Source organism: Herpailurus yagouaroundi, unplaced genomic scaffold, assembly GCF_014898765.1.
Source record: "Herpailurus yagouaroundi ecotype Mexico unplaced genomic scaffold, PumYag 139, whole genome shotgun sequence".
Taxonomy (NCBI): domain Eukaryota; kingdom Metazoa; phylum Chordata; class Mammalia; order Carnivora; family Felidae; genus Herpailurus; species Herpailurus yagouaroundi.
In genome coordinates, this window is record NW_024412394.1 from 9,824,419 (window position 1) to 9,839,761 (window position 15,343).

Here is a 15,343-nt window from a genome sequence, read left to right on the forward strand (position 1 = left end):
TCCCTGGCGCCCCCCGCGCCCCCCGGGGCCTCCACCCTCCGCTGCCACCTAACCTCTCCGAACCTCGCTTTCTTCAAAGAAAGGAGGAAATTAGAGGGATCTAGATGGAAGCAGACTGCCAAGTGCCGGCCAAATGTGCACAGCCGTTATTCTCCCATCTTGCATCCCCGCTATCCTGACCCGCGCCCCTCACCCAGTGCCCCACCTCTGCTCTCGCCAGTCAGCTTCCCATCACGCTTCTCTTTTATATCCCTTGTACGCTTAGGGCACCCTTGCGCCTCCAGGCCCTCCTCCTGTCACCAGCCCACGCCTCCTCCGTTTGTAAATCCTACATCACCTGCTTCGTCGGTCTGCTCTTCTCCTCCTCCACGCCCTCCGCTTCTTTCTTCATTGCCATCCGCGGCATTCCAGGATTGACCCTTGCCAATCTAAGGATCAGCCTCATCCCTCCCTCCGTCAGATCTGTCTTTTCCACCCCATCCCTTTCTGCGACCACTACTGGGAAGACTTTCTGGACGGGAACGCCCCTGACTTCTGTAGATGTGCCCCCCGCAAGTTCCCACCTCTGTACTCGAGTCATATCCATTCTTGAACTCAGGCTTATTGTCAACTGCCCAAATCCAGAGCTCATACTGAGAGAGTTAATCTGGAGGTGGGGGAAGGACTACTCCTCCAGGCTGATGGCTCAGAGACACCTGTGTAAGAGACAAGGACAGGAAACAATTTCCTGTTCTCGAAGGGCAAGAGGGCAAGAGGGCAGGGACGCCATTGCCCATCTTCTAGTCCTTCAGATCAAGATTTCACCATCTTTAATTTCAAAACATTGGAAGGAGGAGTCCCTAGCCCGTGTAGAGCAGCTGCCGACAGACACCCGCAACACACAAGGGTGGAGCCCCCGGACTAATTTTTCTTGCAGCCTCCATTGCACCCACCCCATCTCTCCAGCCAACTTCCCCGAAACTCTGATCATCTCTTTTCCGAAGAGCTTTCTGGATTTGAGTAATACCATGACTCAAATTATTCATTTAAGTGTTGTTGTTGTTGTTGTTGTTGTTGTTGTTTTTAGTGAAAAATTGCAAACGACCTACGCTGTAGGCCAAATAGATTATGGCATGTAAACACTACCTGACTACTAAGAATCACCTTTTGAAGTCCAAAGATGTCCAAAGAGCTAAGAATATGTTAAGTGTGTGTGTTGGGGGGAGGGGAGCAAGAACAAAGCAGAACTTATCTCATTATTGGCAGTGATTTTTTTCTGAATGATGGAATTATGGATTTTTTTTTCTTATTGATGCTTTTCAGCATTTTCCACAATGAATGTGTACTTTTTTTATTATTATAAAAGAAATGCAATAATATTTAAAAAACTTTTAGAATAAAGTCAAAAAGAAAAAAATCACTCATTATCCTACTGGCCACTGTTGTTGTTTTGAACATTTTTCCTATCCAGATGTTTTTATACAGTATCTATAATGTTGTATCCTGCTTTTTGAAAAACTTCATGTCATATATTGATTGACAGCCTCAAAGGCATAACTTTTTATGGCTGCAGGGTATTCCATTAAATAGGTATACTGTAATTTTTATTTAATCTAGCCCTCATTATTGGATATTTAGGTTGTTTACATTTTTTGCTATGATAAGTTCATTCAACAAATATTTACTGAGCATCCATGTGCTTCTACTATATGCCAGACATCATTGTAGGCACTGGGGATACGGCTCCCAGATAAATAGTGCCACAAATTTTCATGCATACAGTTTTTTCCATGGTTTAAGTTATTTTCTTAAGATAGAGTCTAAATTGATGAGTGACTGAGTCAAAGAAGTTGTGAAAAATGAACAGTTCCTTCTCATTAATGAAATTCATTGACATTCACCAATGAAACAATACAGATATTTGAAGCTTTGAAGTTGATGGCATCAGATTACATTGCTCACTACTCCCTCATGCTTTGAAGATTTTAGCACCTGGCTTGTTGTCACTCTCTTTACTCCCACTGGCATCAACTTCTCGGTGATTCTTGATGACTCAGTATCACATAGACAATTCTTCCAATAAGTGTGATAAGTTTGTTTGCAAAGATGGCTACTCCACTACCTCCTGTCCCACATGACCCTTCGTAGTGATTTTGCTTCTCCTCCCAGCAAGAAGTGGAGTCTGTTTCTTTAACCCCTTGAATCTGGGCTGGCCTTCTGACTTGCTTTGATTAATGAATGGTGGCAGAAATGACATCTTGTGAGTCCCCAGAGTCTGGGCCTCAAGAGACCTTGCAGCTTGCCTCTTTGCCCTCTTAGAAAACTTCCAACAAGATGTAAAGAAGTCCGGTCTGGCCTACTGGAAGATGAGAAGCTCCATGGAGCCTTGAGGTGCCCTGGCCAATAACCACCAGACATGTGAGGTCACATTAGCCATCTCCAGTCAAGCTTCCAGATGACTGCAGCCACATGAATGAGCCCAGGCAAGACCAACAAAAGAACTACTGAACTGAGCTCATATTACCATGGGTTGTTGTTGTTGTTGTTGTTATTGTTGTTGTTGTTTTAACATTTATTTATTGAGAGAGAGAGAGAGAAGAGCACAAGTGGGGGAGGGGCAAAGATGGGGAAGACAGAGGATCCAAAGCAGGCTCCACACTGTGAGCACAGAACCCGATGTGTGGCTCGAACTCCTAAACCATGAGCTCATGGTCTGAGCCAAAATCAAGAGTTGGCCACCTAACCAACTGAGCCACCCAGGTGCCCCAATGGTGGTAGTTTTAAGCCACTATATTTAGGAGTACTTTGTTAATATGGCAATAGATAACTGATAAAACTGGCTTCCATTTCCTTGATTTCTTCTCCACCAACGGGAAGGATGGTCACCAAAGCCTTTTTACTATAAGTAGCTTCACATACTTCATAATCTCAGTTTTAAGTATCATACTTTCTTTTTAAAAATTTACTTATTTTTTTTTAAGTAGACTCCATGCCCAACATGGGACTTGAATTCATGACCTTGAGATTTAGAGTCACATGCTCTACTTGCTGAGCCAGCCTAGCACCCTTTATCATACTTTCTTATTATCAACTCTTCTGTTTTCAGCCCATGCCCTTAGTACCAGGACTCAAACAATTCTAGATATTTAGATTATGTTTACTTTTTTGCCATTATAAATGCATTCAACTAATATTGAATTGGATCCACTGGGATGACTCCTAAGGGCCACATTACAATTTTTGTGAGTTCCAGGCACTTCATCTTCATGGGTCCCTCTGAAAAAGGATATTAAAAATTATATTTATGATTGCACTGGTATAAAGATGAATGTAATCCTGGCTGGATTCATTATTGTGTATTTGTTTTTATTACAGTCATCTTTTCTTCTAATTGTTTTTATGTTTTTATTTTATTTTTGAGAGAGAGAGAAAGTGAGAGAGAGAGAGACAGAGAGACAGAGCATGAGCAGGGATGGGGCAGAAAGAGAGGGAGACACAGAACCTGAAGCAGGCTCCAGGTTCTGAGCTGTCATCATAGAGCCCAATGCGGGGCTCGAACCCACGAACTGTGAGATCATGACCTGAGCTGAAGTTGGATGCTTAACCGACTGAGCCACCCAGGCACCCTATCTTTTCTTCTAATTTTAAAATGAAATTAAAACATTTTGTAGACCCCTAAAAGTATCCTGGACCTCAGGCATTGTGCCTCCTGTGGATAAACTGACCTTGTCTCTTATTCATTGATGCTATCTCCTTGTTGTTGTCCCCTACCCCCATCACATCCAGCTCTCCCTCCTTACTCTACTCTTATTCCACGATCTATCATTACCATCAATTCTTTGCACACACCAACTTCCTGGCTCCTCTCTCCCATCATATTAATCCAGCAAAACCCCACCCCTGTGGCTTCTCCAGCCTGCACCCAAGTGGCCAAAGGCGGCTGGAAAAAACACATCTCCAGGCTGACTGGGCTCACTTAAAATTCATGCCCCTCAAAGGTCCTTTGTGTTAACCACCAATGCTCCTGCATTTCCTCAGTTCTGTGCACTCTCCCACCTTCCCTGAAAGCTGTTTTTACCTTCTCCTCTCTCCTCCAGCCTCCAACCACTCCTCCTTTCTCCTCACTCTGCTGGTGGTCTTGCTTCCAACTTCATGGAGAAAATAGAAGCAATCTGAAGAGAATTTCTACATGCTTCTACCGCCTACATGCAGCTGTTTCCATACACTGCCATCCCTCCTGTTACCATAGATGCACTGCCTGTGTTCTTACCGAGGTATAAGCCCCTCCACCCGGGCCCTGGTTCTCATCCTTTTCACAGTGTAACTACAGGGCTTCCCAGTTCTCCCTATTTCTTCTATATCAGCAGTTTGCTATGGGATCCTCTTTCCCATCTTAAAATAAATAAATGTCCTCGCTCAGTCCCACGTTCTCTTCCAGCGACATTTTCCCGCTCCCCTTTACTGAAAACTCTTCAAAAATATTTGTCTGGGGTACCTGGGTGGCACAGTCAGTTGGGCAACCAACTCTTGATCTCGGCTCAGGTCATGATCTCACAGTTCATGGGTTCGAGCCTCACAGCAGGTTCTGCACTGATAGTGTGGAGCCTGCTTGGGATTCTGTCTCTCTTTCTCTCTGCCCCTCCCCTGCTTGCACTCACTCTCTCTCTCTCCAAATAAATAAACTTAAAAACACAGATTTGTCTGTGCTTGTTGTCTTTACCTCTTCTTCTCTCAATTTCTCTTGAACACTCTCACCCCACCACTCCACTGGAATTACTCTTGTCAAGGTCACCAATGCCCTCACTGTTGTCAAATCCAATGATGACTTCTCAGGCTTCATTACAGTGGCTCTGTAAGCTGCGTCTGACACAGTTGTCCCCGGGCTTCTAGGATCCTTCTCATTGGCTTTTCCGTCCTACCTCAATGGCTGTCCCCTCCCCACCCCCACCCCCAGTCTCCTCTGCTTTCTTCTCATCTTTCCAATTTCTTCTGCATCCCCAGGGCTCAACCTTCAGACCTCTTCTCTTTTCTACCTTCACTCATTTCCATCATGATCACGTCCAGCCTAATGGAGTCTTAATTAAGTCCTAGCTATAAGCTAAGTTCTTATTTCCCGAGTTCATACTTCCAGCCAAGATTTCTTCTTGAAATACAGATTCATGTATCTGACTGCCTACTTGACACCTCCACTTGGATTATCCAACAGGCAGCTCACACTTACCATGTTCAAATACAAACTCTTGACTTTCAGCCTCAAACAGGCTTCCTATGTTAGTCTATCTAGATCAGTAAGTGTCTGTTCCATCTATTCAGTGTTTTAGACCAAAATCTTTGGCATGATACTTGACTTTCCTTTTTCTTTCACATCCCACATCCTGCAAATCCTGTTGGCTCTGCCTTCAACTTCATCCAGAATCTGACCACTTTTCACAATCTGACCTCTGACATCTGGTCCAAGCCCCATCATCTCTTGTTGCCTGGACTACCACAACTGGGTAGTTGTAGGTGATCCTGATAAAATAAGAAGCCAGCAAAATGCAATGTGGTATCCTAAATCAGATTCTGAAACAGAAAAAGATCATCAGTGGAAATACTGGTGAAGTCTGAGTAAAATTTGGAGTTTAGACTACACTAAGGTACCATTGCTGGCTTTTTCAGTTTGACAAATGTACCACAGTAATGTCTAATATTAACACTAGGGGAATCTGGGTAAATGGTGTATGGGAATTGTCTATTATCTCTGCAGCTTTATTTTAAATCTAAAATTATTTGAAAATAAAGTTTATTTAAAAGGTGGAAGTTAGGGGCGCCTGGGTGGCGCAGTCGGTTAAGTGTCCGACTTCAGCCAGGTCACGATCTCGCGGTCCGTGAGTTCGAGCCCCGCGTCAGGCTCTGGGCTGATGGCTCAGAGCCTGGAGCTTGTTTCCGATTCTGTGTCTCCCTCTCACTCTGCCCCTCCTCCGTTCATGCTCTGTCTCTCTCTGTCCCAAAAATAAATAAACGTTGAAAAAAAAAATTAAAAAAAAAAAAAAAAGGTGGAAGTTAGATGATGTCACATCTCTGCTCAAAACCTTCCAGTGGATCCCATCTGGCTTTATCTCCTATATTCTCCTTGTTTTACTCTGCTCCAGCTAAACTGGCCTCTGTGTTGATTCTTGAACACATCAAGCATGCTCCCTGCCTCAGGACCTTTGCACTAGCTGCTTCCTCTGCCTAGAATGCTCTTACCCAGATATTTTCATAACTTACTCCCTTCTTTCATTCAGTTCTCTGCTCAAGTTTCATGGTAGTAAAGAGGCCCTTGCCGATCACCCTGTGTAATAATCCCACCCTCACCCTGGCATATTTCCCTTATCCTGCTTTATTTTTCTCTACAATGTTTTTCTCTACCTGGCATACACATCTATTATATATTGACTGGTTCCCTCCACTCTGTGAGGGCAAGGGCTTTGTTTTTTGGTTGCTATTTTTCTTTAAAGATTAAAAATCTTTTTTATGTTTTGTTTTATTTTTGAGAGTGAGACGGCGGGGAGGGTCAGAGAGAGGGAGACAGAGGATCTGAAGCGGGCTCCATGCTGACAGCTGAGAGCCCAAGCGAGGCTGGAACTCACAAACTATGAGATATGACCTGAGCCAAAGTTGGACAATCCAACTGATCAAGCCATCCAGTCGCCCCTAAAAATTGTTTTGGCCCCTAAAGATTTTTTTTAAAAGCTTTATTTATTTATGTAAGTAATCTCTACACCCATGGTGGGGCTCAAACTCATGACCCCGAGATTAAGAGTGGTATGCTTTTCTGACTGAGCCAACCAGGGGCCCAGCCCTGTTTTGTTTACTTCTATAAGTAGCTCTTGATCTATCATGTCATGTCTTATACTGTTTGGCACTGAATTTGCACTCTTATTTGCCTTAGTTTTTGTTTTTATTGAAATTCGAGTCTATTTCATGGGCAGGAGGAAGGATTTAGGTTGATGGTGTTCTCCCTGCTTTCTCATAACCTGGAAGAAGAAAAAACAAAATTTCTATGGGCCGGGCCCTTCTGTTGCATCCTCCCTACAACCCTGCAAGATGGGCATTGCTATTGTTTCGACTTTGTGGATGAGGGAGGAGAAGATAACAAGGGCTTGGGTGCCTTACCCAAAGTCTCAGAACGAGTGAGTGATGAAGCCAGGTGTCAGACCCAGGCGTGCTTCTCCCGTGCCATTGTTCCTAGGCAATTGTGCACGGGGGTGGCAGTTGCATTTTCCAAAGATGGCTGCCACAGATCTCCCACCCCACATACTCTTCTTATAATGTGACTTTAAAACAAAAAAATTTTTTTAAGTTTATTTATTTTGAGAGAGACAGAAAGAGCAATCAGGCAGAAGGGCAAAGAGAGAGGGAGTGAGAGAATCCCAAACAGTCTCTGCACAGTCAGCACAGAACCCGATTTGGGGCTTGAACTCGTGAAACGTGAGATCGTGATCTGGAGCCAAAACCAAGAGCCTGACTTAAACCAAGTGCTTAACCGACTGAGCCACCCAGGTGCCCCTTTTATAATGTGACTTTGACACTCCTCCCATTGCGAGGTAGGTTCTGTGTTCCTGTTCCTCGACTTCAGGCAGTCTTGGAACCATGATGGAAGTGAAGTTATGTGACTTCTTAGGGTAGGTCACAAAAGATGATCCAGGTTTGATGTGATTCTCTGGAGACACTTGCCTTCAGAGATCTGAGCTGCTGTGTAAAGCATGTGATTACCATGAGGTCACTGTTCCATGAGGAAGCCCAAACTAGCCCCAGTGGAGAGGCTACCAGGAGAGGACTTACGTGGAGAAAGAGAGAGGCCCAGGCAGTCCTTGAGTGTGTCTGCTGTTTTAAGTCCAGCCACTGACTAACTACAATTGCAGGCATGAGGGACAAAGTCAGAACTGCCCAGCTGCGCCCTTCCTAAATCCCTGACCCGCAGGAATCTGAGAGAGAAAAGACTATTGTTGTCTTAAGCCACTAAATTTTAAGGTAATTTGTTATATGCAATGGTAAACAACTGGAACAAAGGGATGACAAAATGTCAGAAGTATTCGGTGGGCAAGTCACTTCCTTCTGGGCTTAAGTTTCCCTTGTAAACAGTAGGCATTAATCCATGGTCTCCAAGAGTGGTTCTGATGCTGATGTTTAGTGCTTATCTATGATGTTACCACATCCTCCACTATCCATTTTCACTCCCCCTTTAATACTAGATCATTATGCCCCACTCTATTATTTCCAGAGAGAAACGAACACCCCTGGACACCAACGGATGTCTGTGGATCTGTTGGGGAAAAGAAGTGGGCGCCTCTGGACCCAATTTCCTTGAGATATCTTGAAATGGAGGTGTGGTGTATGGAAGTAAAATGAACAGGATTTGGAATCTGGTCACTGATTGACATTGACTGTGTGACCTCTGAGAAAGTCTCATAATCTTTTGGGGCCTCAGTTTACTCATCTGTAAAATGGGGAGGATAGTACCAGCCTTACTCTCTCTCAGGGTGGCTATAAGGATAGAATGAGATAGTGAACGTGAAAGTGCAGGTATGTGAACAGGTGGCGGGAGGGTGAGGCCTGGGGGTGAGAGGTTACTGAGGCTTTGGGGGTTCCTGGTAAAGTCAGTGTCCTGCCCTGGAGTAGGGAGGGGGTTGGCAACAAGAAAAAAAAAAAAAAAAAGGGACGTTGAACTGGGCTGTTCTGAGCTGTGCTTGTCTCTTAGCAACTGTTTCTGAGGCAGTATCTCTGAGAATCCATCCACTACTAGGGATGGAGGCCCCTTGATATAAAAGGCAGCGTTTCGTCTCGGCAAAACTGCTTTTCTTTTTGAATGTTTATTTATTTTTGAGAGAGAGAGAGAGAAACAGCTCGTGCAAGCAGGGGAGGGGCCAAGAGAGGGAGAGAGAAGATCCAAAATGAGCTTTCTGCTATCAGAGCAGAGAGTCCCATGTGGGGCTCGAACTCATGAGCTTTGAGATCATGACCTGAGCCAAATTCAGACGCTAAACCCACTGTGCCACCCAGGTTCCCTCCCTTTTTTTCCCTGCAAAACTGCTTCTAACTTACACTCCCTCCCCCATTTAACAATGACCCAGGAAAGAGGGCTTGTCTCACTGCTTGGATTTCCAAGAGCCCCCCGGGACCAATCATCAGTTTCTGGCAGAGATTCCCATTAATTTTTGGATAACTGAGGCTTAAAATCTTAAGGCCATCCCTAATTCCTCTCTTTCCCATTCCCCTGTTCTGGCTGCTCACCAAATGTCATTGGGTCTTCCTCCTGTGGTCCCGGGTTCATTCTATCCCACTGCCTCAGGCCTTATTAACACCTTCCTGGCTACACTAGACTCCTGACAAGCATTTCCTAAGTGGTCTCTCAGGTCCAGGCCTGCCCTTTTCTCCCGTGCATCCATTCTGCCGGGTGTCTTGAGGATGAATGTTCTCACACCACCCTTGTCATCTCACTCCCTGGCTCAGAGCAGCCCGGGATCACTCTGATTACTCTCCAGGCTGTGCAATGTCAAGGCAAGGGTACCACAAGCTGCTGCAGATCCTAGCTCCAGCATTCGTAGCTGCGTGACCTTCAGGAGACATCCAGCTTTTCTGAGCCCGAGGTTCTTGCTGGTAAATAGATAAGCACTTTACATGCATGAACGCCTTTGAGCCTCACAACAACGCCGTGAGGTAGGTACTGTGCTTAACCCACTTTATAGATAGGGAAACTGAGGCACAGAGAACTTCAGTCATTTGCTTATGTTCATGCAGCTCGTTAAGTGATAGAGCCAAGTTATGAACCCAGACAGGCTGCTTCAGAGACCCTGTTCTTCAGCACTGTCCTATCCTTGGGAGAAGTGACTGGCATGGGCTATGCGGTGCTGAGAGCCCTCTGGCTGATGCTAACCAAACCTTAGCTTTAATTTTTGCTTCACAGTGCAATTTAGGGAGGACTTGGGCAGTGGATTGGGCAGGGAGCCTGATCACTTTAGGGTCCTCCTAAGCCTACCCTAATAGTGGCCTCTGTTTTGGGTAGGTGCCAATAGACATAGGAGGTTCCCTTCTGACTTTCATCCCAGACCTGGACAGTAACTATGCTCTAGAACACCCCATTCTCCCAAACCTGTGGGGTTCTCCACTTCCCTAGCATTTCTTTCCTGAGTACCTGTCAATAAATCCCTCCTCCAGGGCCCCCAGCTACATGGGTTCATCTTTCTTGGCCTCTCTGCTGCTCACTTGAAGGGTGGGTCCCCAAGTTACCCTCTTTTCTCCCTAGCCTCCTTTCCAAACAAGTTTTGGGTACTACCAACACCAAATAGGGGTACAGAGAGAAGAAAATGGGGCACAAGGGGAGGCGGTCATTCATTCACACATTCGTTGACCCACTTACAAATATTTCTCCTCGTCCCTCTCAGAGCCTAGCATGATAGTAAGCACTGTGGCCAGAGGTTAGGAGGGGACCCCAGAAGCTCAATAAGCGTGAGTTAAATAAGTGAATGAATTAATATGATTGAAAAGAAGTGCTGGGCCCTGACTTCAAGCAGCTTATAGCGTAGTAGGGCAGGCACACCCACTCACTGTCATATATACACTTCAGATAAAAGGGGGACCAGACACACCTGAGGGCCCTGGACCTCATGGAGACCCAGGGGCATGCAGGCCTGGCTCTAGTCCTCACCAGCTAAGGGCCAAGCACCCACCTGCTTCTTTTGTCCTACTACCATCTCTCCGAGCCAGTCTGACCAGCCCAAAAAGTGGAGGCTGCAAGTGGGAGCGGAGCTGGTGCAGGGAGGATGTCAGGCATATCCAGATAGTCCACTCCCTTGATACTTTCTGCCAGAGCAGGGACCTTTAGGTCCCGAAACCAGTGTCCTCCCCCCTCGTTGTTTCCTGTCCTCCACCCCCACTCCTATCTCACAGCAGGAGTTGGAGCTGGCTGCTCAAGGGCTGAAATCCAAACCAGCCATTGTGTCCCACCTTTGGGCGGTGTGTGACAGTGTGTGTGTGTGTGTGTGTGTGTGTGTGTGTGTGTGTGTGTTGGCAGGGCCCGCTGTGTGCCTCAGGGGCTGGAATGCTATGTCTCAGGCCCTGGGATGCCATGCTTGGGGTACCAGGAGATACCAGCTCACAAAAAGGGAAGAAGCTGGGCAAGGTAGATACTGACTCTGTGCTCTGGTGTTACTTGAGAAATGGCAGAGGGGAGATACTTTGCCTGCTGGTGAACCCAGTATGCAGTCATGTAGCCACTGTCCAAAATGTCAAGAGAGGGAACATGTAGGGGTGCCTGGGTGGCTCAGTTTGTTAAGCACCTGACTTCGGCTCAGGTCATGATCTTGTGGTTCGTGACTTTGAGCCCCGCATCGGGCTCTCTACTGTCAGTGCAGAGCCAGCTTCTGATCTTCCATCTCCCTCTCTCTCTCTGTCCCTCCCCCACCTCGCAATGCTCTCTCTCTCTCTCTCTCTCAAAAATAAATAAACATTTAAAAAAAATTTTTTTTAAATATCAAGAGAGGGAACATGTCTATTTGGAACCACCAGAGTGTGCTGACCATGAGCATAGGCCTGGAGAGGCAAGGGGTTCACCCATATCCAGAACTATGGTGTAAAGTATAACAGTACCAATTGTTCACACACACACACACACACACACACACACACACACACACGTAAAGCCCTTGCTACCCTGGAACCACCCGATGCCCATGATGGAGTGAAAGAGGCATCAATAGCCCAGGCAGGTCATGCTCCAGCTGCTCCAGCAGCTGCTGAAAGAGGTTTATTTGAGGCTTCTAGAACCTGAGCCTCTTCTCTTAACCTTTCACGTATAAAGAGTTGCTTAATCTATGGGATAGCACATTCATTCAAAGCCAAGTTTTGGGTTCAACAAAGAGACCAGGAGGCTGCAGAACTATCCAGCCCCTACTGGGTCAGAGTGAAGCAGGGCCTGGTGAATGGGTCCCAGTACCATCCAGAAGACCGAGATAAGCTGTTTCTTCTGTACTTTCTGAGCTTCCCCAGGACTCAAAATTGAAGTGTGAGAGGGGAGGCACAGGATTTTATCTCAGGGTACCCAAAGTCTGAAGGGAGAGTCCCAAAGTCTGCCCCAGGGAATCCCTGTCTTAGAGTTGGGAGAGGTAAGACTCCACCAGAAGCCAGAAAACAAGACTTGGTGTCATGCAAAATTTATGGAATATATATTTTAAGTAGTTTTTTTTTTACCTTGAAATATGTTCCGTTATGGTAAAATATCCATAATATAACATTTACCATTTGAATAGTTTTCAAGTGCACAGTTCAGTGGCATTGGAACTGATTGCCAACATTCAGGCTACTGGGCAACCAGCTTGACTATCCAGCTCCAGAATTTTTTTATCTTTCCAAACTGAAACTCTGTACTCATTAAACACTAACTCCCTATCCCCCCTTCCCCACCACTTGGCAACCACGGTTCTATTTTCTGTCTCTAAGAATTTGACTACTCTAGATGCTACCTCATGTAAGGGGAATCCTACAGTCATTGTCCTTTTCTGATTGGCTTATTGCCCTTAGCATAATGTCCTCCAGATTCATCTATGTTGTAGCATGTGTCAGAATTTGCTTCCTTTTTAAGGCTGGAAAAATATCCCTTGTATGTATAGACCACATTTTGTTTATCCATTTATCCATTGATGGACATTTTGGCTGTGGTAATAATGCTGATATGAATAGCATTATTACATATATGGGTGTAGAAATATTTAGTGGCTCTAAGAATATTAAAGACTACAAGATCCCACCAAGTTTCAAGGTCTTTAAAATGATATTTCTGGGGCGCCTGGGTGGCTCAGTCGGTTAAGTGTCCGACTTCGGCTCAGGTCATGATCTCGCAGTTTGTGAGTTCAAGCCCCACATCGGGCTCTGTGCTGTCAGCTCAGAGCCTGGAACCTGCTTTGGATTCTGTGTCTCCCTCTCTCTCTGCCCCTCCCCTGCTCATGCTTTGTCTCTCTCTGCCTCAAAAATAAATAAAAACATTAAAAAATAAAAAAATAAAATGATATTTCTTAGGTTCCCATCAAATTCAATACCCTAAGTTAGGAAAAGACAATTACCTATAATAAAAGCTTATCCACCTGGGTGGCAGTGGTAGATTTCTATGAATATAAGAATTAGGAAATGTGGATAACTTTTTTAAAGTTTATTTATTTTGAGAGAGAGTGTGTGTAGGAAGGGCAGAGAGAGGGGGAGAGAGAATCCCAAGCAGTTTTTGCACTGGCGGCACAGAGCCCAATGCAGGGCTCAAACCCACGAACGGCGAGTTCGTGACCAGTGAGATCATGATGTGAGTTGAAACCAAGAATCAGACACTTAACCAACTGTGCCACCCAAGTGCCTTCAAAACCTCTTGAAGTTTTGAAATCATTCTCCAAAAAACCACGTAAATAGGGTTCAGCATGTCCAATCAGGGTCATAAATAAGAATATAGATTTCAAAATGTTAGTAGACAAGGTCAATTGCAACCAAAAAAGTTGCATATGACCTATAGCCCTTCTAGCTATCATGATGAACAGTTCAAAAGACTCTGGGGCTGAGCCCTGGCCAATTTCAAGTCTTTCCCCAACAGTTTCCTCCAACACCTGGAGCTCAAATTGCTGTTCTTGTCCAAGATGGCACTTCTAGTCCAAAGCCCTCTGCACCTACATAGTCTGTCAGGCCAACCCTGGACTCCACATTGACACATCCCTTCCAGCTGGGAGATTAGGTCTACATAAATGAAATCAGGAGAAAGAATCATCTTGGATCTAGGTGGATTGTGTGTTAGGAAATATTCGATGATGCTGGTACAGATGGGCCCTGCAGCCCCCCAGTCCTGTGGACACCAAGGCACAACCATATGAAAACTGCCATCAGAACATAGTGAACCTGACTCTTCTGTAAATTGCATCTAGTTCGTAAAACCCTGAAAGCCTAGAAGGGGTCTTTAATCTTCACCCCCTTCCTCACGGGTCTCTTAAGTGATGGTGAACAATGATGTAATTGTGGCTTAATGAGTATAGAGGCGTACACATGTGCATTTTTATATCCACACAGTGGGGAGTGATGAGGTAAAACAGTGTCATAGTAAAAAGAACTTAATCTCACATATCCTAGAAGCTTGAAACTGTGGAGGACTGTGGCTCCCCTTCTTTTCAAAGGTATGTTCACGTTTCTTGATCATTTTCCTGTTTACAAAATATAAACTTGGGTTACTTTTCAAATTTATATATCGTAAGTTTGTTTAGCTGAGAGTTCACGGGCTTCCCTCCCGATGTAGATCCGAACGCAATTTTTGGAAAGGTAGAGCAGGGATCTGAAGGTTGTGCCTATTTAGAAAAGAAAACCAGCTTCCTCTGTTCTTCCTTTCAGACAAATTTCTTTTAGGAAATTGTCTTTTAGGAAAATGGTAAAAGTCATATTTCAAAAAAAAAAACTGAGTTTGTGCTCTTGCAACGCAATGAATGTCACATTTTGAAAGTACTGTATGGGCAATTTAAGGGAAACCATGTGGAGATGTATAATGATTGGGAGTCTTTATTTTAAGCTCTGCAAGAACCAATATGATTGATTCATTTAGTGTAATCTTATTAAGTTAACAATAATAAAAAGTTGTATGGGACTGAAAACCATGGACAGGATGGCAAATAAAGATGACTGACCCTGGGAGTCTCTGCCAAGGTTTTATTTGTGTGTGTTGGTGGAGAACTGAGGGCTTGAGGCCAGCTCCATTAAGGGACAGACCCAGCTCCCACCCGTAGGCCCAGGGAAATGGGATACCTCTCCGTTCTGAATTGTTGATGAGCTGTGGAGGGGAGAAGGACAAGAGAGCAGATGGAATTCCTGGACAATTGTTCCAGCTGTCACCAGAGAGGACAGGCAGGAGGGAGCACTGGATAATTTACAGAGGAACAGATGCTAAGGCTTCTCCGGAACCATCTGGCCAAGAGGGGCCTGGGCTTGGGGTGGATGTTGTCTTTAGATCTGAGTAAACTTCAGCCTCCAGCCCACCCCATTCCTTCTACCTGAACTGTGGCTTTCCCAAGAGGGCTCTGCTCCCAGAGTACACACCTCCAGAGTTCCATCTGGCTCTCATCCCCCTCCCTCCTTTGCTGAGCCTGGCTTTTGTCTTTCCTACCATTCCTGATAGGGCCAAGTCTGGCCCTGGAGGCCTGTAACTTCCAACTATGCATTTCCCCATTTTGTAGTATTTTCAGCCCCTCCTCCCCACCAAGATATCCCCAAATCCCTCTATCATTCATCTCCATACCATTCATTCATTCAGTAAATGTTTATTAAGCACCTACTCTGCCTTGCATTGTTTCAGACACTGAGGATGCAGCGATGAATGAGAAAAAGTTCT